The 22,434-nt window shown below is 48.2% G+C and overlaps 43 non-coding genes and 2 pseudogenes across 43 annotated transcripts; all 45 read right to left on the bottom strand.

Annotated features, from left to right (window-relative positions):
* Positions 1-169: 169 nt before the first annotated feature.
* LOC149607093 (signal recognition particle RNA) lies at positions 170-469 on the bottom strand. The gene has a single exon (XR_016377113.1).
* Positions 470-558: 89 nt separating this feature from the next.
* Positions 559-858, bottom strand: LOC149607092 (signal recognition particle RNA). The gene has a single exon (XR_016377678.1).
* An 89-nt stretch (positions 859-947) lies between these two features.
* Positions 948-1,247, bottom strand: LOC149607091 (signal recognition particle RNA). Its single transcript, XR_016377407.1, has one exon.
* Positions 1,248-1,335: 88 nt separating this feature from the next.
* LOC149607090 (signal recognition particle RNA) lies at positions 1,336-1,635 on the bottom strand. The gene has a single exon (XR_016377686.1).
* An 87-nt stretch (positions 1,636-1,722) lies between these two features.
* LOC149607089 (signal recognition particle RNA) lies at positions 1,723-2,022 on the bottom strand. The gene has a single exon (XR_016377617.1).
* Positions 2,023-2,111: 89 nt separating this feature from the next.
* Positions 2,112-2,411, bottom strand: LOC149607088 (signal recognition particle RNA). The gene has a single exon (XR_016377689.1).
* Positions 2,412-2,500: 89 nt separating this feature from the next.
* LOC149607087 (signal recognition particle RNA) lies at positions 2,501-2,800 on the bottom strand. The gene has a single exon (XR_016377105.1).
* An 89-nt stretch (positions 2,801-2,889) lies between these two features.
* Positions 2,890-3,164, bottom strand: LOC149607086 (signal recognition particle RNA; annotated as a pseudogene).
* Positions 3,165-3,253: 89 nt separating this feature from the next.
* LOC149607085 (signal recognition particle RNA) lies at positions 3,254-3,553 on the bottom strand. The gene has a single exon (XR_016377637.1).
* Positions 3,554-3,642: 89 nt separating this feature from the next.
* LOC149607084 (signal recognition particle RNA) lies at positions 3,643-3,917 on the bottom strand (annotated as a pseudogene).
* Positions 3,918-4,006: 89 nt separating this feature from the next.
* Positions 4,007-4,306, bottom strand: LOC149607083 (signal recognition particle RNA). Its single transcript, XR_016377705.1, has one exon.
* Positions 4,307-4,395: 89 nt separating this feature from the next.
* Positions 4,396-4,695, bottom strand: LOC149607082 (signal recognition particle RNA). The gene has a single exon (XR_016377110.1).
* Positions 4,696-4,784: 89 nt separating this feature from the next.
* LOC149607081 (signal recognition particle RNA) lies at positions 4,785-5,084 on the bottom strand. The gene has a single exon (XR_016377341.1).
* An 89-nt stretch (positions 5,085-5,173) lies between these two features.
* LOC149607080 (signal recognition particle RNA) lies at positions 5,174-5,472 on the bottom strand. Its single transcript, XR_016377197.1, has one exon.
* A 4,971-nt stretch (positions 5,473-10,443) lies between these two features.
* On the bottom strand, positions 10,444-10,743 carry LOC149607079 (signal recognition particle RNA). The gene has a single exon (XR_016377244.1).
* An 89-nt stretch (positions 10,744-10,832) lies between these two features.
* Positions 10,833-11,132, bottom strand: LOC149607078 (signal recognition particle RNA). Its single transcript, XR_016377479.1, has one exon.
* An 89-nt stretch (positions 11,133-11,221) lies between these two features.
* LOC149607077 (signal recognition particle RNA) lies at positions 11,222-11,521 on the bottom strand. Its single transcript, XR_016377325.1, has one exon.
* An 89-nt stretch (positions 11,522-11,610) lies between these two features.
* LOC149607076 (signal recognition particle RNA) lies at positions 11,611-11,909 on the bottom strand. Its single transcript, XR_016377411.1, has one exon.
* Positions 11,910-11,998: 89 nt separating this feature from the next.
* LOC149607075 (signal recognition particle RNA) lies at positions 11,999-12,298 on the bottom strand. Its single transcript, XR_016377098.1, has one exon.
* Positions 12,299-12,387: 89 nt separating this feature from the next.
* Positions 12,388-12,686, bottom strand: LOC149607074 (signal recognition particle RNA). Its single transcript, XR_016377295.1, has one exon.
* An 89-nt stretch (positions 12,687-12,775) lies between these two features.
* Positions 12,776-13,075, bottom strand: LOC149607073 (signal recognition particle RNA). Its single transcript, XR_016377666.1, has one exon.
* Positions 13,076-13,164: 89 nt separating this feature from the next.
* On the bottom strand, positions 13,165-13,464 carry LOC149607072 (signal recognition particle RNA). Its single transcript, XR_016377679.1, has one exon.
* An 89-nt stretch (positions 13,465-13,553) lies between these two features.
* LOC149607071 (signal recognition particle RNA) lies at positions 13,554-13,852 on the bottom strand. Its single transcript, XR_016377396.1, has one exon.
* Positions 13,853-13,941: 89 nt separating this feature from the next.
* LOC149607070 (signal recognition particle RNA) lies at positions 13,942-14,241 on the bottom strand. Its single transcript, XR_016377665.1, has one exon.
* Positions 14,242-14,330: 89 nt separating this feature from the next.
* LOC149607069 (signal recognition particle RNA) lies at positions 14,331-14,630 on the bottom strand. The gene has a single exon (XR_016377318.1).
* A 90-nt stretch (positions 14,631-14,720) lies between these two features.
* On the bottom strand, positions 14,721-15,019 carry LOC149607068 (signal recognition particle RNA). The gene has a single exon (XR_016377445.1).
* Positions 15,020-15,109: 90 nt separating this feature from the next.
* On the bottom strand, positions 15,110-15,407 carry LOC149607067 (signal recognition particle RNA). Its single transcript, XR_016377466.1, has one exon.
* A 90-nt stretch (positions 15,408-15,497) lies between these two features.
* LOC149607066 (signal recognition particle RNA) lies at positions 15,498-15,796 on the bottom strand. Its single transcript, XR_016377327.1, has one exon.
* Positions 15,797-15,886: 90 nt separating this feature from the next.
* LOC149607065 (signal recognition particle RNA) lies at positions 15,887-16,185 on the bottom strand. Its single transcript, XR_016377322.1, has one exon.
* A 90-nt stretch (positions 16,186-16,275) lies between these two features.
* Positions 16,276-16,574, bottom strand: LOC149607064 (signal recognition particle RNA). Its single transcript, XR_016377321.1, has one exon.
* Positions 16,575-16,664: 90 nt separating this feature from the next.
* On the bottom strand, positions 16,665-16,963 carry LOC149607063 (signal recognition particle RNA). The gene has a single exon (XR_016377281.1).
* A 90-nt stretch (positions 16,964-17,053) lies between these two features.
* On the bottom strand, positions 17,054-17,352 carry LOC149607062 (signal recognition particle RNA). Its single transcript, XR_016377280.1, has one exon.
* Positions 17,353-17,442: 90 nt separating this feature from the next.
* Positions 17,443-17,741, bottom strand: LOC149607061 (signal recognition particle RNA). Its single transcript, XR_016377279.1, has one exon.
* Positions 17,742-17,831: 90 nt separating this feature from the next.
* On the bottom strand, positions 17,832-18,128 carry LOC149607060 (signal recognition particle RNA). Its single transcript, XR_016377638.1, has one exon.
* A 90-nt stretch (positions 18,129-18,218) lies between these two features.
* Positions 18,219-18,517, bottom strand: LOC149607059 (signal recognition particle RNA). Its single transcript, XR_016377512.1, has one exon.
* A 90-nt stretch (positions 18,518-18,607) lies between these two features.
* LOC149607058 (signal recognition particle RNA) lies at positions 18,608-18,906 on the bottom strand. The gene has a single exon (XR_016377254.1).
* A 90-nt stretch (positions 18,907-18,996) lies between these two features.
* On the bottom strand, positions 18,997-19,295 carry LOC149607057 (signal recognition particle RNA). Its single transcript, XR_016377680.1, has one exon.
* Positions 19,296-19,385: 90 nt separating this feature from the next.
* LOC149607056 (signal recognition particle RNA) lies at positions 19,386-19,683 on the bottom strand. The gene has a single exon (XR_016377438.1).
* Positions 19,684-19,773: 90 nt separating this feature from the next.
* Positions 19,774-20,072, bottom strand: LOC149607055 (signal recognition particle RNA). The gene has a single exon (XR_016377579.1).
* Positions 20,073-20,162: 90 nt separating this feature from the next.
* Positions 20,163-20,461, bottom strand: LOC149607054 (signal recognition particle RNA). The gene has a single exon (XR_016377253.1).
* Positions 20,462-20,551: 90 nt separating this feature from the next.
* On the bottom strand, positions 20,552-20,850 carry LOC149607053 (signal recognition particle RNA). The gene has a single exon (XR_016377334.1).
* Positions 20,851-20,940: 90 nt separating this feature from the next.
* On the bottom strand, positions 20,941-21,238 carry LOC149607052 (signal recognition particle RNA). Its single transcript, XR_016377492.1, has one exon.
* A 90-nt stretch (positions 21,239-21,328) lies between these two features.
* LOC149607051 (signal recognition particle RNA) lies at positions 21,329-21,627 on the bottom strand. The gene has a single exon (XR_016377305.1).
* A 90-nt stretch (positions 21,628-21,717) lies between these two features.
* LOC149607050 (signal recognition particle RNA) lies at positions 21,718-22,016 on the bottom strand. Its single transcript, XR_016377250.1, has one exon.
* Positions 22,017-22,106: 90 nt separating this feature from the next.
* On the bottom strand, positions 22,107-22,405 carry LOC149607049 (signal recognition particle RNA). The gene has a single exon (XR_016377333.1).
* Positions 22,406-22,434: the final 29 nt, after the last annotated feature.

Raw genomic sequence — 22,434 nt, 5'->3', positions numbered from 1 at the left:
TTATGGCGGAATATTTAAAAGGATCCCTGAACATGAAGTAAATTCCATATTTGAAACTATTTGAACGCCACAACTCCCAGCCGCAAAGTTATCTCGAATAAAACAAATCAAAATTTGCAAGGATAACAACATTGAAGTTAAAATCACTATCTGAAGTGAAAAACTAACATAAGAATCGTGTATGGTCGTATTGGTTGAGTTGTGACTCGAAGCTCGCACTCAGACGTTATCCCGTCACTGCCGAATGCGGGAACTTTTGCCTGCTGCGTTACCGCCCTGAGCCGTTTTGTCCCTCCTTAGAACAACCTGGTGGTCCATGAGTTACCTGAAGACGACCATATTGACACCCAGCTTAATTCGAACGTCCGATATACACGAGTCAATGAGTCAAAGGAATCCCAACCTCATACCATCCATGGATTCTAGCTTCCAAAGGGCTGGATTACAGGAGCACGCCACAACTCCTAGCTGCAAAGTTATCTCGAATAAAAAATTTCAAACTTTGCAAGGATAAGAACATTGAGGTTAAAATCACTATCTGAAGTGTAAAGACAGACATAAGAATCGTGTAGGGTCGTATTGGTTGCGTTGTGACTCGAAGCTCGCTCTCAGACGTTATCCCGTCACTGCCGAATGCGGGAACTTTTGCCTGCTGCGTTACCGCCCTGAGCCGTTTTGTCCCTCGTTAGAACAACCTGGTGGTCCATCAGTTACCTGAAGACGACCATATTGACACCCAGCTTAACGCGGACGTCCGATCTACACGAGTCCATGAGTCACAGGAATCCCAACCTCATACCATCCATCGATTATAGCGACCAAATGGCTGGATTTCAGGAGCACGCCACAACTCCTAGCTGCAAAGTTATCTCGAATAAAACATTTCAAACTTTGCAAGGATAAGAACATTGAGGTTAAAATCACTATCTGAAGTGTAAAGACTGACATAAGAATCGGGTACGGTCGTATTGGTTGCGTTGTGACTCGAAGCTCGCTCTCAGACGTTTTCCCGTCACTGCCGAATGCGGGAACTTTGGCCTGCTGCGTTACCGCCCTGAGCCGTTTTTTCCCTCCTTAGAACAACCTGGTGGTCCATCAGTTACCTGAAGACGACCATATTGACACCCAGCTTAACGCGGACGTCCGATCTACACGAGTCCATGAGTCACAGGAATCCCAACCTCATACCATCCATCGATTATAGCTTCCAAAGGGCTGGATTACAGGAGCACGCCACAACTCCCAGCTGCAAAGTTATCTCGAATAAAACATTTCAAACTTTGCAAGGATAACAAAATTGAAGTTAAAATCACTATCGTAAGTGAAACACTGACAAAAGAATCGTGTACGGTCGTTTTGTTTGCGTTGTGACTCGAAGCTCGCTCTCAGACGTTATCCCGTCACTGCCGAATGCGGGAACTTTCGCCTGCTGCGTTACCGCCCTGAGTCGTTTTGTCCCTCCTTAGAACAACCTGGTGGTCCATCAGTTACCTGAAGACGACCATATTGACACCCAGCTTAAAGCGGACGTCCGATCTACACGAGTTCTTGAGTTACAGGAATCCCAACCTCATACCATCCATCGATTCTAGCTTCCAAAGGGCTAGATTACAGGAGCACGCCACAACTCCCAGCTGCAAAGTTATCTCGAATAAAAATTTAAAATTTTGCAAGGATAACAACATAGAAGTTAAAATCACTATCTGAAGTGAAAAACTGACATAAGAATCGTGTACGGTCGTATTGGTTGCGTTGTGACTCGAAGCTCGCTCTCAGACGTTATCCCGTCACTGCCGAATGCGGGAACTTTTGCCTGCTGCGTTACCGCCCTGAGCCGTTTTGTCCCACCTTAGAACAACCTGGTGGTCCATCAGTTTCCTGAAGACGACCATATTAACACCCAGCTTATCGCGGACGTCCGATCTACAGGAGTCCTTGAGTTACAGGAATCCCAACCTCATACCGTCCATCGATTCTAGCTTCCAAAGGGCTGGATTACAGGGGAACGCCACAACTCCCAGCTGCAAAGTTACCTCGAGTAAAACAATTCAAACTTTGCAAGGATAACAACATTGAAGTTAAAATCACTATCTGAAGTGTAAAGACTGACATAAGAATCGTGTACGGTCGTATTGGTTGCGTTGTGACTCGAAGCTCGCTCTCAGACGTTATCCCGTCACTGCCGAATGCGGGAACTTTTGCCTGCTGCGTTACCACCCTGAGCCGTTTTGTCCCTCCTTAGAACAACCTGGTGGTCCATCAGTTACCTGAAGACGACCATATTGACACCCAGTTTAACGCGGACGTCCGATGTACACGAGTCCATGAGTCACAGGAATCCCAACCTCATACCATCCATCGATTCTAGCTTCCAAAGGGCTGGAAGATAGGAGCACGCCACAACTCACAGCTGCAAAGTTATCTCGAATAAAACATTTCAAACTTTGCAAGGAAAAGAACATTGAGGTTAAAATCACTATCTGAAGTGTAAAGACTGACATAAGAATCGTGTACGGTCGTATTGGTTGCGTTGTGACTCGAAGCTCGCTCTCAGACGTTATCCCGTCACTGCCGAATGCGGGAACGTTTTCCTGCTGCGTTACCGCCCTGAGCTGGTTTGTCCCTCATTAGAACAACCTGGTGGTCCATCAGTTTCCTGAAGACGACCATATTAACACCCAGCTTATCGCGGACGTCCGATCTACAGGAGTCCTTGAGTTACAGGAATCCCAACCTCATACCGTCCATCGATTCTAGCTTCCAAAGGGCTGGATTACAGGGGAACGCCACAACTCCCAGCTGCAAAGTTACCTCGAGTAAAACAATTCAAACTTTGCAAGGATAACAACATTGAAGTTAAAATCACTATCTGAAGTGTAAAGACTGACATAAGAATCGTGTACGGTCGTATTGGTTGCGTTGTGACTCGAAGATCGCTCTCAGACGTTATCCCGAATGCTGCGTTACCGCCCTGAGCCGGTTTGTCCCTCTTTAGAACAACCTGGTTGTCCATCAGTTACCTGAAGACGACCATATTGACGCCCAGCTTAACGCGGACGTCCGATCTACACGAGTCCTTGAGTTATAGGAATCCCATCCTCATACCGTCCATCGATTCTAGCTTTCAAAGGGCTGGATTACAGGAGAACGCCACAACTACCAGCTGCAAAGTTACCTCGAATAAAACAATTCAAACTTTGCAAGGATAACAACATTGAAGTTAAAATCACTATCTGAAGTGTAAAGACTGACATAAGAATCGTGTACGGTCGTATTGGTTGCGTTGTGACTCGAAGCTCGCTCTCAGACGTTATCCCGTCACTGCCGAATGCGGGAACTTTTGCCTGCTGCGTTACCACCCTGAGCCGTTTTGTCCCTCCTTAGAACAACCTGGTGGTCCATCAGTTACCTGAAGACGACCGTATTGACACCCAGTTTAACGCGGACGTCCGATGTACACGAGTCCATGAGTCACAGGAATCCCAACCTCATACCATCCATCGATTCTAGCTTTCAAAGGGCTGGATAACAGGAGCACGCCACAACTCCCAGCTGCAAAGTTATCTCGAATAAAATATTTCAAACTTTGCAAGGATAAGAACATTCAGGTTAAAATCACTATCTGAAGTGTAAAGACTGACATAAGAATCGTGTACGGTCGTATTGGTTGCGTTGTGACTCGAAGATCGCTCTCAGACGTTATCCCGAATGCTGCGTTACCGCCCTGAGCCGGTTTGTCCCTCTTTAGAACAACCTGGTTGTCCATCAGTTACCTGAAGACGACCATATTGACGCCCAGCTTAACGCGGACGTCCGATCTACACGAGTCCTTGAGTTATAGGAATCCCATCCTCATACCGTCCATCGATTCTAGCTTTCAAAGGGCTGGATTACAGGAGAACGCCACAACTACCAGCTGCAAAGTTACCTCGAATAAAACAATTCAAACTTTGCAAGGATAACAACATTGAAGTTAAAATCACTATCTGAAGTGTAAAGACTGACACAAGAATCGTGTACGGTCGTATTGGTTGCGTTGTGACTCGAAGCTCGCTCTCAGACGTTATCCCGTCACTGCCGAATGCGGGAACTTTTGCCTGCTGCGTTACCGCCCTGAGCCGTTTTGTCCCACCTTAGAACAACCTGGTGGTCCATGAGCAACCTGAAGACGACCATATTGACACCCAGCTTATCGCGGACGTCCGATCTACAGGAGTCCTTGAGTTACAGGAATCCCAACCTCATACCGTCCATCGATTCTAGCTCCCAAAGGGCTGGATTACAGGGGAACGCCACAACTCCCAGCTGCAAAGTTACCTCGAATAAAACAATTCAAACTTTGAAAGGATAACAACATTGAAGTTAAAATCACTATCTGAAGTGTAAAGACTGACACAAGAATCGTGTACGGTCGTATTGGTTGCGTTGTGACTCGAAGCTCGCTCTCAGACGTTATCCCGTCACTGCCGAATGCGGGAACTTTTGCCTGCTGCGTTACCGCCCTGAGCCGTTTTGTCCCACCTTAGAACAACCTAGTTGTCCATGAGCAACCTGAAGACGACCATATTGACACCCAGCTTATCGCGGACGTCCGATCTACAGGAGTCCTTGAGTTACAGGAATCTCAACCTCATACCGTCCATCGATTCTAGCTCCCAAAGGGCTGGATTACAGGGGAACGCCACAACTCCCAGCTGCAAAGTTACCTCGAATAAAACAATTCAAACTTTGAAAGGATAACAACATTGAAGTTAAAATCACTATCTGAAGTGTAAAGACTGACATTAGAATCGTGTACGGTCGTATTGGTTGCGTTGTGACTCGAAGCTCGCTCTCAGACGTTATCCCGTCACTGCCGAATGCGGGAACTTTTGCCTGCTGCGTTACCACCCTGAGCCGTTTTGTCCCTCCTTAGAACAACCTGGTGGTCCATCAGTTACCTGAAGACGACCATATTGACACCCAGTTTAACGCGGACGTCCGATCTACACGAGTCCATGAGTCACAGGAATCCCAACCTCATACCATCCATCGATTCTAGCTTCCAAAGGGCTGGATTACAGGAGCACGCCACAACTCCCAGCTGCAAAGTTATCTCGAATAAAACATTTCAAACTTTGCAAGGAAAAGAACATTGAGGTTAAAATCACTCTCTGAAGTGTAAAGACTGACATAAGAATCGGGTACGGTCGTATTGGTTTCGTTGTGACTCGAAGCTCGCTCTCAGACGTTTTCCCGTCACTGCCGAATGCGGGAACTTTTGCCTGCTGCGTTACCGCCCTGAGCCGGTTTGTCCCTCCTTAGAACAACCTGGTGGTCCATCAGTTACCTGAAGACGACCATATTCACGCCCAGCTTAACGCGGACGTCCGATCTACACGAGTCCTTGAGTTATAGGAATCCCTTCCTCATACCGTCCATCGATTCTAGCTTTCAAAGGGCGGATTACAGGAGAACGCCACAACTACCAGCTGCAAAGTTACCTCGAATAAAACAATTCAAACTTTGCAAGTGTTTCTTTCCTTAGTGTTCTGGATGATATTAATGTTAGTGAGATCAGAACTGAGTTAACTTTAGTATTTATTAATAGTTCATGCAAACACAAATTAAAAAAAAATAATAAAAATGCAAAGACAAATTAAAAAAAATAGACAGGAAATGAACCAAACGCGCAAGATTACAGGACAAAGTCCTTGAGGCATGGAGGGAGACGTGGCTGGCGACGTGGACGGGAGGCCAAACTGGTAGGAGTGCCAGGCCGTGGCGGAACTGGACGGAGGGAAGCTGGTGAGGAAGTAGAGGGGGTAGCAGACGACGGCGAGGGAGCAGACTGGCGAGGCGGAGTAGCGGGAGGGAGAGGAAGTGGACACAGAGTGAGACGGCGCCGCCGGACGGGAGGAACGACAACGGGGGGTGTCGGGCTGGAGCAGCGGGGACGGAGGTCGGTCATGATGGGTGGACGGCGTAACTCCTGAGAAACTACATCGAAGGGCGTCGATGCGGGACGTAAAACAATCCTGTTGCGGCGGTAAGTGCGGTCCCCAATCCTCACCAAGTACGAGCGTTCTGCCACTTGACCTACGATGAGGCCCTTGGACCAGGTCGGAGTCTTGCTGGACGGCGGCGGCTTGACCCAAACGGGATCACCTTGTGTAAGAGGGGAAAGCTGGCGTGTGCGTTGGTCGTAGGTCAGTTTAGTAGTCTGCCGTTTGTGATGGAGGGTAGCGGTGACGTTTTTTACGACCTGCGGTTTGAGATGTGATTTCGCCATGGGCAGTTGGGATCGGGTCCGACGGGACATCAGTCGTTGTGCGGGTGATGCGTGGACGGCTTCAGTGGGCGTGTTGCGCCATTCGAGCAGCGCAAGGTAGAAATCGCGCTGGGTGTGTTCGAGTTTTTTGAGGAGAGACTTTGCGATTTTGACAGCAGACTCAGCCTTGCCGTTACCGCGGGGATAATAGGGTGAGGACGTCTTGTGGGTAAACCCCCATAGATCTGCGAATTCTCGAAATGCCTGGCTGTTAAAGGGCGGTCCATTGTCCGTCAGAACGGTTTCCGGGATGCCATACCGAGCAAACTGGCGTTTGCAGATTTCGACCACGGTGTCCGCTTGGCTATCCGGGAGGGGATCTAGTTCCCAAAAGTCTGAGTATGTGTCAACAGAGATGAGGTATTTTCTTGAGTTCGCGTCGATCGTAAAAAGATCCATGGATATATTTTGCCATGGCAATTCCGGGAGCGGTAGAGGCATCAGTGGTTCCTTGCACTGCGCTCGTTGAAATTCATTGCAGGTGTCGCATTTGGTGACGAGGTCCCGAATGTTTTCTTCCATGCCCGGCCAGTATACGGCTTCTTTAGCTTTGCGCATGCAGGCGGCCACGCCAACATGACTAGCATGGAGTATGTCCATAGTTGCCGCGTGCATCGACTTCGGAATGACCACCCGAGGGCCTTTGTAGATGATCCCTTGATCAAATGTAAGCTCTTCATGAAAAGAGTAATATACACGGAGCTCTGGTGGGATTTTAGCCATGCGGCTCGGGAAGCCTTGTTCGATTAGCGAGGCGAGTTTTTGTAGTGAGGGGTCTTCCTTGGTGAGACGGCGAATTTTGTCTAGTTGCCGGTCGGGGACATGAACATGGTCAGCATGGTTAATGTCTTCTAGGAATGTATTAAAGCGGTTTTCTTCCTGGAGCGAGAATACCAAGCAATCCGAGTGAGTATCAAGTTCGTCCGCTTGAAGGGGAGACGGTATTGTGACTCTAGAGAGGCAGTCGGCGATCAGCATGTCGGGGCCTTTTTTGTATGTTACGGTGAGATTATAGTGCTGGAGCTTGAGCAACATACTTTGCAGGCGTTTGGGTGCGGAAAGTAGTGGTTTCTTCCAGATATATTCTAGAGGCTTATGGTCTGTCTCTACTATGATGTGGGGGTGCCCGCAAAGATATTGGTGAAAACGTTGGCACGCGAAGACGATACTCAGACATTCCTTTTCAATTTGCGCGTGCCGACGTTCAGTAGGTGTAAGGGTACGGGACGCAAAGACGACCGGTTGGTCATTTTGAAGAATGGTGGCACCTAGCCCGATTTCGCTGGCGTCACATTGGACGGTGACGGGCTCCTTGGTATTGTAGTATCGTAGTACGGGAAAACTGACCACAAGTTTTTTTATGGCAGCAAAAGCTTGGGTCTGCGGTTTACCCCAGGTCCAATCCGCTCCTTGATGTGTTAGTTGTCGTAGAGGTTCGAGGTAGTCTGATAGTTTTGGTAAAAACTTGGCCAAGTAGTTAGTGAACCCGATGAAGCTACGGAGAGCTGTGAGATTTTCGGGAGGCTTCATCTCCACGACCGCGTTGATTTTCGCTGGATCAGGCTTGACGCCTTCCGCGGAAAGTATATGGCCAATGTAGGTGACTTCCGGTAGGCGCAGGCGCAGCTTGGCTTTATTTAACCTTAAATTCTTGGCACGAGCTCTGTCTAGTAGCCGGATCAGATTTTCATCGTGATAACGAAGTGCCTCCTCCATGGTATCGCCATATCCTAAAACGAGAATGTCATCGTATATGTCTTCAACTCCAGGGATACCTTCCAAGAGTTCGTGCTGGCGCCTCTGAAACTCCTCGGGAGCCGTGGAGAGGCCAAACGGCATGCGGAGCCACTTATACCGGCCGTAAGGTGTCCAGAACGTGGTCAGCTGGCTGCTTTCCGAATCCAACTTGACCTGCCAAAACCCATCCTGGGCATCAAGGACGGAAAACACTTTGGCATTGTTTAACCGTGGGAGTATTTCCTCGATGGTAGGAAGTGGATAGTTCGGCCGTTTGAGAGCGCGGTTGAGATCCTTCGGATCAAGACAAATCCGGATCCCTTTCCGACGAACAGCAACCATGCTGGAGATCCACGGAGTTGGTACGGTCACCTTTTCAAGGACCCCACGAGAGACCAGGTCAGCGATGTGGGTTTGTAGTTCCTCGCGCAAGGCCACGGGGACTTTTCGCGGACGGTGCTGGACTGGTGGAAAAGAGGTGTCGACCTCAAGATGACAATCGCCTTCCAAACATCCCAGACCTTCGAATACATCCGCGTACTCCTTGAGAATGCGATCCTTAGTAAGGCTAGCAGGCCCGTTGCGAGTGAGAGCATGGACCGTAGGACACGAGTCTACCTGGATGGTCATCAAACCCAGGGCGATACAGCTGGCTCCAGACAGGATCGACGTTTTGGGAGTCTTGACAACGTGGAAGCGTAAGGGGTATATACGGTCTTGGTAGTGACAGGTCACGGTAGTGACGCCAAGAGAGGGCCGTGTAGAGCCGTTATAGCAAGTAAATGACGTGTCACTAGGTGATACGGGAGTTTTTTGCATGGGTGGCAGTGCATCATAGTCTGCAGTGTTAAGGATATTACTGCTAGAACCGCTATCTAATTGGCAGCGCAATGTGTATCGTTGCGGCAGGTCCTCCACAGTCAGATTAACAAACCATTGTTTGCCTTTGCCATTTACCAGTGAGATGTCCTCGATAGTATAGACGGATTCGTCGGAAGACTCCGCGTCATTGGCATCCGCTAGATGGTGGAGTTTTGCATTCTTTTTAGACTTGGTCGCGGCCCTCTGCCGACAGTATTTGGCAAAGTGATTCTGGGTGCGACATTTGGAGCACGTGGCGCCATAGGCGGGACACGCGGTTCGTTCCTGAGCGTGAATAGTGCCGCAAAAATAACAAGGTTTCTTGAGCATCTGTGCAGAGGAAAGAGTATTGCGTTGCTGGGAGCGGTGAGATTTAGCGGCAGGGGCAACGAAAGGCATACTATCGGTCTTGCCCCATCGTGTCGGCGCGTTTTGAACCGCGTGAATATCCGGGGAAACGTCAGGTTTATTTATACGACTTAACTGCTGGTCGGCAAGTTCGTTTGTGTGGCAGATGTCGATCGCCGAGGTGAGCGTGAGATTTGACTCTCGTATGAGCTTGGACTGCGTATGGGAGTTGTTGGTGCCCAAAACGATGCGGTCCCTGATAAAAGTATCAAGGAGAGCGCCAAATGAGCATGCCCGAGAGAGGGTGCGCAGTCTATGGACATACTGATCTATGGTTTCGTCTGTATTTTGATTTGCAGAGTAGAACAAAAACCTTTCGTAGATGACGTTAGTTTGTGGTTCAAAATGAGCGCTTAGGGCTGCGAGAAGCTCTGTGGTTGTGGCCGTTTGCGCTGGGGTAAGAGGCAAAGTCTGGTAGATTTGGAAGCAATCTTTACCCATGACCGAGAGGAGAGTTGCCACTCTCACAGGAGCCGTCTGGTGATCTAGTCCTGTAGCGATTTCGAAGTTTAGCCATTGGGAATGAAAAAACTTCCAGTTTTCAGCCACTTTTCCAGGCGTAGTATCCACGGGAGTAGGAGGCGGTATAGATGCGGCAATCGCCGACGGTAAGGGTGCGGCTCCTTGCGCCATTCCTTTAGAGGCAACGCCCTAGTAGAGCTCTGAGGGCGCGATCGCGAGAGATGAAAACCGAGGCTTAGGGCCGCACGCGTGTGAGGACGTTTGTCGAATACGTTAAGTTGTGTAACACCTAACTGACCTCACTTCTGGCACCATGTTTCTTTCCTTAGTGTTCTGGATGATATTAATGTTAGTGAGATCAGAACTGAGTTAACTTTAGTATTTATTAATAGTTCATGAACATTGTTACAACTTCGATACTGAAGCAGCCGTCTGGTGAGCGCGAGAGACGCGAGTGTTCTGGCGGGGCTGTATATCAGCTTGCATGAAAAACGGGCAGCCAAGTTAAAGGGCTGGACGGAAGCTATATTACAGGGCTGGACGGAAGCTATATTACAGGGCTGGACGGAAGGTAAATTACAGGGCTGGACGGAAGCTATAGCACCGAAACAGCAAGGATAACAACATTGAAGTTAAAATCACTATCTGAAGTGTAAAGACTGACAGAAGAATCGTGTACGGTCGTATTGGTTGCGTTGTGACTCGAAGCTCGCTCTCAGACGTTATCCCGTCACTGCCGAATGCGGGAACTTTTGCCTGCTGCGTTACCGCCCTGAGCCGGTTTGTCCCTCCTTAGAACAACCTGGTGGTCCATCAGTTACCTGAAGACGACCATATTGACACCCAGCTTAACGCGGACGTCCGATCTACACGAGTCCATGAGCCACAGGAATCCCAACCTCATACCATCCATCGATTCTAGCTTCCAAAGGGCTGGATTACAGGAGCTCGCCACAAATCCCAGCTGCAAAGTTACCTCGAATAAAACAATTCAAACTTTGAAAGGATAACAACATTGAAGTTAAAATCACTATCTGAAGTGTAAAGACTGACATAAGAATCGTGTACGGTCGTATTGGTTGCGTTGCGACTCGAAGCTCGCTCTCAGACGTTATCCCGTCACTGCCGAATGCGGGAACCTTTGCCTGCTGCGTTACCGCCCTGAGCCGGTTTGTCCCTCCTTAGAACAACCTGGTGGTCCATTAGTTACCTGAAGACGACCATATTGACACCCAGCTTAACGCGGACGTCCGATCTACACGAGAACATGAGTCACAGGAATCCCAACCTCATACCATCCATCGATTCTAGCTTCCAAAGGGCTGGATTACAGGAGCTCGCCACAACTCCCACCTGCAAAGTTACCTCGAATAAGACAATTCAAACTTTGAAAGGATAACAACATTGAAGTTAAAATCACTATCTGAAGTGTAAAGACTGACATAAGAATCGTGTACGGTCGAATTGGTTGCGTTGTGACTCGAAGCTCGCTCTCAGACGTTATCCCGTCACTGCCGAATGCGGGAACTTTTGCCTGCTGCGTTACCGCCCTGAGCCGGTTTGTCCCTTTTTAGAACAACCTGGTGGTCCATCGGTTGCCTGAAGGCGACCATATTGACACCCAGCTTAACGCGGACGTCCGATCTACACGAGTCCATGAGTCACAGGAATCCCAACCTCATACCATCCATCGATTCTAGCTTCCAAAGGGCTGGATTACAGGAGCTCGCCTCAACTCCCAGCTGCAAAGTTACCTCGAATAAAACAATTCAAACTTTGAAAGAATAACAACATTGAAGTTAAAATCACTATCTGAAGTGTAAAGACTGACATAAGAATCGTGTACGGTCGTATTGGTTGCGTTGTGACTCGAAGCTCGCTCTCAGACGTTATCCCGTCACTGCCGAATGCGGGAACTTTTGCCTGCTGCGTTACCGCCCTGAGCCGGTTTGTCCCTCCTTAGAACAACCTGGTGGTCCATTAGTTACCTGAAGACGACCATATTGACACCCAGCTTAACGCGGACGTCCGATCTACACGAGACCATGAGTCTCAGGAATCCCAACCTCATACCATCCATCGATTCTAGCTCCAAAGGGCTGGATTACAGGAGCTCGCCACAACTCCCAGCTGCAAAGTTACCTCGAATAAAACAATTCAAACTTTGAAAGGATTACAACATTGAAGTTAAAATCACTATCTGAAGTGTAAAGACTGACATAAGAATCGTGTACGTTCGTATTGGTTGCGTTGTGACTCGAAGCTCGCTCTCAGACGTTATCCCGTCACTGCCGAATGCGGGAACTTTTGCCTGCTGCGTTACCGCCCTGAGCCGTTTTGTCCCTCCTTAGAACAACCTGGTGGTCCATGAGCTAAGTGAAGACGACCATATTGACACCCAGCTTATCGCGGACGTCCGATCTACACGAGTCCTTGAGTTACAGGAATCCCAACCTCATACCGTCCATCGATTCTAGCTTTCGAAGGGCTGGATTACAGGGGAACGCCACAACTCCCAGCTGCAAAGTTATCTCGAATAAAACAATTCAAACTTTGAAAGGATAACCACATTGAAGTTAAAATCACTATCTGAAGTGTAAAGACTGACATAAGAATCGTGTACGGTCGTATTGGTTGCGTTGTGACTCGAAGCTCGCTCTCAGACGTTATCCCGTCACTGCCGAATGCGGGAACTTTTGCCTGCTGCGTTACCGCCCTGAGCCGGTTTGTCCCTCCTTAGAACAACCTGGTGGTCCATCAGTTACCTGAAGACGACCATATTGACACCCAGCTTAACGCGGACGTCCGATCTACACGAGTCCATGAGTCACAGGAATCCCAACCTCATACCATCCATCGATTCTAGCTCCAAAGGGCTGGATTACAGGAGCTCGCCACAACTCCCAGCTGCAAAGTTACCTCGAATTAAACAATTCAAACTTTGAAAGGATAACAACATTGAAGTTAAAATCACTATCTGAAGTGTAAAGACTGACATAAGAATCGTGTACGGTCGTATTGGTTGCGTTGTGACTCGAAGCTCGCTCTCAGACGTTATCCCGTCACTGCCGAATGCGGGAACTTTTGCCTGCTGCGTTACCGCCCTGAGCCGTTTTGTCCCTCCTTAGAACAACCTGGTGGTCCATGAGCTAAGTGAAGACGACCATATTGACACCCAGCTTATCGCGGACGTCCGATCTACACGAGTCCTTGAGTTACAGGAATCCCAACCTCATACCGTCCATCGATTCTAGCTTTCGAAGGGCTGGATTACAGGGGAACGCCACAACTCCCAGCTGCAAAGTTATCTCGAATAAAACAATTCAAACTTTGAAAGGATAACAACATTGAAGTTAAAATCACTATCTGAAGTGTTAAGACTTACATAAGAATCGTGTACGGTCGTATTGGTTGCGTTGTGACTCGAAGCTCGCTCTCAGACGTTATCCCGTCACTGCCGAATGCGGGAACTTTTGCCTGCTGCGTTACCGCCCTGAGCCGGTTTGTCCCTCCTTAGAACAACCTGGCGGTCCATGAGCTAAGTGAAGACGACCATATTGACACCCAGCTTATCGCGGACGTCCGATCTACACGAGTCCTTGAGTTACAGGAATCCCAACCTCATACCGTCCATCGATTCTAGCTTTCGAAGGGCTGGATTACAGGGGAACGCCACAACTCCCAGCTGCAAAGTTATCTCGAATAAAACAATTCAAACTTTGAAAGGATAACAACATTGAAGTTAAAATCACTATCTGAAGTGTAAAGACTGACATAAGAATCGTGTACGGTCGTATTGGTTGCGTTGTGACTCGAAGCTCGCTCTCAGACGTTATCCCGTCTCTGCCGAATGCGGGAACTTTTGCCTGCTGCGTTACCGCCCTGAGCCGGTTTGTCCCTCCTTAGAACAACCTGGTGGTCCATCAGTTACCTGAAGACGACCATATTGACACCCAGCTTAACGCGGACGTCCGATCTACACGAGTCCATGAGTCACAGGAATCCCAACCTCATACCATCCATCGATTCTAGCTCCAAAGGGCTGGATTACAGGAGCTCGCCACAACTCCCAGCTGCAAAGTTACCTCGAATAAAATAATTCAAACTTTGAAAGGATAACAACATTGAAGTTAAAATCACTATCTGAAGTGTAAAGACTGACATAAGAATCGTGTACGGTCGTATTGGTTGCGTTGTGACTCGAAGCTCGCTCTCAGACGTTATCCCGTCACTGCCGAATGCGGGAACTTTTGCCTGCTGCGTTACCGCCCTGAGCCGTTTTGTCCCTCCTTAGAACAACCTGGTGGTCCATGAGCTAAGTGAAGACGACCATATTGACACCCAGCTTATCGCGGACGTCCGATCTACACGAGTCCTTGAGTTACAGGAATCCCAACCTCATACCGTCCATCGATTCTAGCTTTCGAAGGGCTGGATTACAGGGGAACGCCACAACTCCCAGCTGCAAAGTTATCTCGAATAAAACAATTCAAACTTTGAAAGGATAACAACATTGAAGTTAAAATCACTATCTGAAGTGTAAAGACTGACATAAGAATCGTGTACGGTCGTATTGGTTGCGTTGTGACTCGAAGCTCGCTCTCAGACGTTATCCTGTCACTGCCGAATGCGGGAACTTTTGGCTGCTGCGTTACCGCCCTGAGCCGGTTTGTCCCTCCTTAGAACAACCTGGTGGTCCATCAGTTACCTGAAGACGACCATATTGACACCCAGCTTAACGCGGACGTCCGATCTACACGAGTCCATGAGTCACAGGAATCCCAACCTCATACCATCCATCGATTCTAGCTTCCAAAGGGCTGGATTACAGGAGCTCGCCACAACTCCCAGCTGAAAAGTTACCTCGAATAAAACAATTCAAACTTTGAAAGGATAACAACATTGAAGTTAAAATCACTATCTGAAGTGTAAAGACTGACATAAGAATAGTGTACGGTCGTATTGGTTGCGTTGTGACTCGAAGCTCGATCTCAGACGTTATCCTGTCACTGCCGAATGCGGGAACTTTTGCCTGCTGCGTTACCGCCCTGACCCGGTTTGTCCCTCCTTAGAACAACCTGGTGGTCCATCAGTTACCTGAAGACGACCATATTGACACCCAGCTTAACGCGGACGTCCGATCTACACGAGTCCATGAGTCACAGGAATCCCAACCTCATACCATCCATCGATTCTAGCTTCCAAAGGGCTGGATTACAGGAGCTCGCCACAACTCCCAGCTGCAAAGTTACCTCGAATAAAACAATTCAAACTTTGAAAGAATAACAACATTGAAGTTAAAATCACTATCTGAAGTGTAAAGACTGACATAAGAATCGTGTACGGTCGTATTGGTTGCGTTGTGACTCGAAGCTCGCTCTCAGACGTTATCCCGTCACTGCCGAATGCGGGAACTTTTGTCTGCTGCGTTACCGCCCTGAGCCGGTTTGTCCCTCCTTAGAACAACCTGGTGGTCCATCAGTTACCTGAAGACGACCATATTGACACCCAGCTTAAGCGGACGTCCGATCTACACGAGTCCATGAGTCACAGGAATCCCAACCTCATACCATCCATCGATTCTAGCTTCCAAAGGGCTGGATTACAGGAGCTCGCCACAACTCCCAGCTGCAAAGTTACCTCGAATAAAACAATTCAAACTTTGAAAGGATAACAACATTGAAGTTAAAATCACTATCTGAAGTGTAAAGACTGACATAAGAATCGTGTACGGTCGTATTGGTTGCGTTGTGACTCGAAGCTCGCTCTCAGACGTTATCCTGTCACTGCCGAATGCGGGAACTTTTGGCTGCTGCGTTACCGCCCTGAGCCGGTTTGTCCCTCCTTAGAACAACCTGGTGGTCCATCAGTTACCTGAAGACGACCATATTGACACCCAGCTTAACGCGGACGTCCGATCTACACGAGTCCATGAGTCACAGGAATCCCAACCTCATACCATCCATCGATTCTAGCTTCCAAAGGGCTGGATTACAGGAGCTCGCCACAACTCCCAGCTGCAAAGTTACCTCGAATAAAACAATTCAAACTTTGAAAGAATAACAACATTGAAGTTAAAATCACTATCTTAAGTGTAAAGACTGACATAAGAATCGTGTACGGTCGTATTGGTTGCGTTGTGACTCGAAGCTCGCTCTCAGACGTTATCCCGTCACTGCCGAATGCGGGAACTTTTGCCTGCTGCGTTATCGCCCTGAGCCACTTTGTCCCTCCTTAGAACAACCTGGTGGTCCATCAGTTACCTGAAGACGACCATATTGACACCCAGCTTAACGCGGACGTCCGATCTACACGAGTCCATGAGTCACAGGAATCCCAACCTCATACCATCCATCGATTCTAGCTTCCAAAGGGCTGGATTACAAGAGCTCGCCACAACTCCCAGCTGAAAAGTTACCTCGAATAAAACAATTCAAACTTTGAAAGGATAACAACATTGAAGTTAAAATCACTATCTGAAGTGTAAAGACTGACATAAGAATAGTGTACGGTCGTATTGGTTGCGTTGTGACTCGAAGCTCGCTCTCAGACGTTATCCCGTCACTGCCGAATGCGGGAACTTTTGCCTGCTGCGTTATCGCCCTGAGCCACTTTGTCCCTCCTTAGAACAACCTGGTGGTCCATCAGTTACCTGAAGACGACCATATTGACACCCAGCTTAACGCGGACGTCCGATCTACACGAGTCCATGAGTCACAGGAATCCCAACCTCATACCATCCATCGATTCTAGCTTCCAAAGGGCTGGATTACAGGAGCTCGCCACAACTCCCAGCTGCAAAGTTACCTCGAATAAAACAATTCAAACTTTGAAAGAATAACAACATTGAAGTTAAAATCACTATCTTAAGTGTAAAGACTGACATAAGAATCGTGTACGGTCGTATTGGTTGCGTTGTGACTCGAAGCTCGCTCTCAGACGTTATCCCGTCACTGCCGAATGCGGGAACTTTTGCCTGCTGCGTTATCGCCCTGAGCCACTTTGTCCCTCCTTAGAACAACCTGGTGGTCCATCAGTTACCTGAAGACGACCATATTGACACCCAGCTTAACGCGGACGTCCGATCTACACGAGTCCATGAGTCACAGGAATCCCAACCTCATACCATCCATCGATTCTAGCTTCCAAAGGGCTGGATTACAGGAGCTCGCCACAACTCCCAGCTGCAAAGTTACCTCGAATAAAACAATTCAAACTTTGAAAGAATAACAACATTGAAGTTAAAATCACTATCTTAAGTGTAAAGACTGACATAAGAATCGTGTACGGTCGTATTGGTTGCGTTGTGACTCGAAGCTCGCTCTCAGACGTTATCCCGTCACTGCCGAATGCGGGAACTTTTGCCTGCTGCGTTATCGCCCTGAGCCACTTTGTCCCTCCTTAGAACAACCTGGTGGTCCATCAGTTACCTGAAGACGACCATATTGACACCCAGCTTAACGCGGACGTCCGATCTACACGAGTCCATGAGTCACAGGAATCCCAACCTCATACCATCCATCGATTCTAGCTTCCAAAGGGCTGGATTACAGGAGCTCGCCACAACTCCCAGCTGCAAAGTTACCTCGAATAAAACAATTCAAACTTTGAAAGAATAACAACATTGAAGTTAAAATCACTATCTTAAGTGTAAAGACTGACATAAGAATCGTGTACGGTCGTATTGGTTGCGTTGTGACTCGAAGCTCGCTCTCAGACGTTATCCCGTCACTGCCGAATGCGGGAACTTTTGCCTGCTGCGTTATCGCCCTGAGCCACTTTGTCCCTCCTTAGAACAACCTGGTGGTCCATCAGTTACCTGAAGACGACCATATTGACACCCAGCTTAACGCGGACGTCCGATCTACACGAGTCCATGAGTCACAGGAATCCCAACCTCATACCATCCATCGATTCTAGCTTCCAAAGGGCTGGATTACAGGAGCTCGCCACAACTCCCAGCTGAAAAGTTACCTCGAATAAAACAATTCAAACTTTGAAAGGATAACAACATTGAAGTTAAAATCACTATCTGAAGTGTAAAGACTGACATAAGAATAGTGTACGGTCGTATTGGTTGCGTTGTGACTCGAAGCTCGATCTCAGACGTTATCCCGTCACTGCCGAATGCGGGAACTTTTGCTTCTGCGTTACCGCCCTGAGCCGGTTTGTCCCTCCTTAGAACAACCTGGTGGTCCATCAGTTACCTGAAGACGACCATATTGACACCCAGCTTAAGCGGACGTCCGATCTACACGAGTCCATGAGTCACAGGAATCCCAACCTCATACCATCCATCGATTCTAGCTTCCAAAGGGCTGGATTACAGGAGCTCGCCACAACTCCCAGCTGCAAAGTTACCTCGAATAAAACAATTCAAACTTTGAAAGAATAACAACATTGAAGTTAAAATCACTATCTGAAGTGTAAAGACTGACATAAGAATCGTGTACGGTCGTATTGGTTGCGTTGTGACTCGAAGCTCGCTCTCAGACGTTATCCCGTCACTGCCGAATGCGGGAACTTTTGCCTGCTGCGTTACCGCCCTGAGCCGGTTTGTCCCTCCTTAGAACAACCTGGTGGTCCATCAGTTACCTGAAGACGACCATATTGACACCCAGCTTAACGCGGACGTCCGATCTACACGAGTCCATGAGTCACAGGAATCCCAACCTCATACCATCCATCGATTCTAGCTTCCAAAGGGCTGGATTACAGGAGCTCGCCACAACTCCCAGCTGCAAAGTTACCTCGAATAAAACAATTCAAACTTTGAAAGAATAACAACATTGAAGTTAAAATCACTATCTTAAGTGTAAAGACTGACATAAGAATCGTGTACGGTCGTATTGGTTGCGTTGTGACTCGAAGCTCGCTCTCAGACGTTATCCCGTCACTGCCGAATGCGGGAACTTTTGCCTGCTGCGTTATCGCCCTGAGCCGCTTTGTCCCTTCTTAGAACAACCTGGTGGTCCATCAGTTACCTGAAGACGACCATATTGACACCCAGCTTAACGCGGACGTCCGATCTACACGAGTCCATGAGTCACAGGAATCCCAACCTCATACCATCCATCGATTCTAGCTTCCAAAGGGCTGGATTACAGGAGCTCGCCACAACTCCCAGCTGCAAAGTTACCTCGAATAAAACAATTCAAACTTTGAAAGGATAACAACATTGAATTTAAAATCACTATCTGAAGTGTAAAGACTGACATAAGAATCGTGTACGGTCGTATTGGTTGCGTTGTGACTCGAAGCTCGCTCTCAGACGTTATCCCGTCACTGCCGAATGCGGGAACTTTTGCCTGCTGCGTTACCGCCCTGAGCCGTTTTGTCCCTCCTTAGAACAACCTGGTGGTCCATGAGCTAAGTGAAGACGACCATATTGACACCCAGCTTATCGCGGACGTCCGATCTACACGAGTCCTTGAGTTACAGGAATCCCAACCTCATACCGTCCATCGATTCTAGCTTTCGAAGGGCTGGATTACAGGGGAACGCCACAACTCCCAGCTGCAAAGTTATCTCGAATAAAACAATTCAAACTTTGAAAGGATAACAACATTGAAGTTAAAATCACTATCTGAAGTGTAAAGACTGACATAAGAATCGTGTACGGTCGTATTGGTTGCGTTGTGACTCGAAGCTCGCTCTCAGACGTTATCCCGTCACTGCCGAATGCGGGAACTTTTGCCTGCTGCGTTACCGCCCTGAGCCGGTTTGTCCCTCCTTAGAACAACCTGGTGGTCCATCAGTTACCTGAAGACGACCATATTGACCCCCAGCTTAACACGGACGTCCGATCTACACGAGTCCATGAGTCACAGGAATCCCAACCTCATACCATCCATCGATTCTAGCTCCAAAGGGCTGGATTACAGGAGCTCGCCACAACTCCCAGCTGCAAAGTTACCTCGAATAAAACAATTCAAACTTTGAAAGGATAACAACATTGAAGTTAAAATCACTATCTGAAGTGTAAAGACTGACATAAGAATCGTGTACGGTCGTATTGTTTGCGTTGTGACTCGAAGCTCGCTCTCAGACGTTATCCTGTCACTGCCGAATGCGGGAACTTTTGGCTGCTGCGTTACCGCCCTGAGCCGGTTTGTCCCTCCTTAGAACAACCTGGTGTTCCATCAGTTACCTTAAGACGACCATATTGACACCCAGCTTAACGCGGACGTCCGATCTACACGAGTCCATGAGTCACAGGAATCCCAACCTCATACCATCCATCGATTCTAGCTTCCAAAGGGCTGGATTACAGGAGCTCGCCACAACTCCCAGCTGCAAAGTTACCTCGAATAAAACAATTCAAACTTTGAAAGAATAACAACATTGAAGTTAAAATCACTATCTTAAGTGTAAAGACTGACATAAGAATCGTGTACGGTCGTATTGGTTGCGTTGTGACTCGAAGCTCGCTCTCAGACGTTATCCCGTCACTGCCGAATGCGGGAACTTTTGCCTGCTGCGTTATCGCCCTGAGCCGCTTTGTCCCTTCTTAGAACAACCTGGTGGTCCATCAGTTACCTGAAGACGACCATATTGACACCCAGCTTAACGCGGACGTCCGATCTACACGAGTCCATGAGTCACAGGAATCCCAACCTCATACCATCCATCGATTCTAGCTTCCAAAGGGCTGGATTACAGGAGCTCGCCACAACTCCCAGCTGCAAAGTTACCTCGAATAAAACAATTCAAACTTTGAAAGGATAACAACATTGAAGTTAAAATCACTATCTGAAGTGTAAAGACTGACATAAGAATCGTGTACGGTCGTATTGGTTGCGTTGTGACTCGAAGCTCGCTCTCAGACGTTATCCCGTCACTGCCGAATGCGGGAACTTTTGGCTGCTGCGTTACCGCCCTGAGCCGGTTTGTCCCTCCTTAGAACAACCTGGTGGTCCATCAGTTACCTTAAGACGACCATATTGACACCCAGCTTAACGCGGACGTCCGATCTACACGAGTCCATGAGTCACAGGAATCCCAACCTCATACCATCCATCGATTCTAGCTTCCAAAGGGCTGGATTACAGGAGCTCGCCACAACTCCCAGCTGCAAAGTTACCTCGAATAAAACAATTCAAACTTTGAAAGAATAACAACATTGAAGTTAAAATCACTATCTTAAGTGTAAAGACTGACATAAGAATCGTGTACGGTCGTATTGGTTGCGTTGTGACTCGAAGCTCGCTCTCAGACGTTATCCCGTCACTGCCGAATGCGGGAACTTTTGCCTGCTGCGTTATCGCCCTGAGCCACTTTGTCCCTCCTTAGAACAACCTGGTGGTCCATCAGTTACCTGAAGACGACCATATTGACACCCAGCTTAAGCGGACGTCCGATCTACACGAGTCCATGAGTCACAGGAATCCCAACCTCATACCATCCATCGATTCTAGCTTCCAAAGGGCTGGATTACAGGAGCTCGCCACAACTCCCAGCTGCAAAGTTACCTCGAATAAAACAATTCAAACTTTGAAAGAATAACAACATTGAAGTTAAAATCACTATCTGAAGTGTAAAGACTGACATAAGAATCGTGTACGGTCGTATTGGTTGCGTTGTGACTCGAAGCTCGCTCTCAGACGTTATCCCGTCACTGCCGAATGCGGGAACTTTTGCCTGCTGCGTTACCGCCCTGAGCCGGTTTGTCCCTCCTTAGAACAACCTGGTGGTCCATCAGTTACCTGAAGACGACCATATTGACACCCAGCTTAACGCGGACGTCCGACCTACACGAGTCCATGTGTCACAGGAATCCCAACCTCATACCATCCATCGATTCTAGCTTCCAAAGGGCTGGATTACAGGAGCTCGCCACAACTCCCAGCTGCAAAGTTACCTCGAATAAAACAATTCAAACTTTGAAAGAATAACAACATTGAAGTTAAAATCACTATCTTAAGTGTAAAGACTGACATAAGAATCGTGTACGGTCGTATTGGTTGCGTTGTGACTCGAAGCTCGCTCTCAGACGTTATCCCGTCACTGCCGAATGCGGGAACTTTTGCCTGCTGCGTTATCGCCCTGAGCCGCTTTGTCCCTTCTTAGAACAACCTGGTGGTCCATCAGTTACCTGAAGACGACCATATTGACACCCAGCTTAACGCGGACGTCCGATCTACACGAGTCCATGAGTCACAGGAATCCCAACCTCATACCATCCATCGATTCTAGCTTCCAAAGGGCTGGATTACAGGAGCTCGCCACAACTCCCAGCTGCAAAGTTACCTCGAATAAAACAATTCAAACTTTGAAAGGATAACAACATTGAAGTTAAAATCACTATCTGAAGTGTAAAGACTGACATAAGAATCGTGTACGGTCGTATTGGTTGCGTTGTGACTCGAAGCTCGCTCTCAGACGTTATCCCGTCACTGCCGAATGCGGGAACTTTTGGCTGCTGCGTTACCGCCCTGAGCCGGTTTGTCCCTCCTTAGAACAACCTGGTGGTCCATCAGTTACCTTAAGACGACCATATTGACACCCAGCTTAACGCGGACGTCCGATCTACACGAGTCCATGAGTCACAGGAATCCCAACCTCATACCATCCATCGATTCTAGCTTCCAAAGGGCTGGATTACAGGAGCTCGCCACAACTCCCAGCTGCAAAGTTACCTCGAATAAAACAATTCA

The sequence above is a fragment of the Phalangium opilio genome, unplaced genomic scaffold (genome assembly GCF_054372755.1).
Source record: "Phalangium opilio isolate 3A_F unplaced genomic scaffold, DU_Popi_V2 ptg000352l_1, whole genome shotgun sequence".
NCBI classification, from domain to species: Eukaryota; Metazoa; Arthropoda; class Arachnida; order Opiliones; family Phalangiidae; genus Phalangium; species Phalangium opilio.
This window is presented reverse-complemented; position numbering and strand designations above follow the sequence as displayed.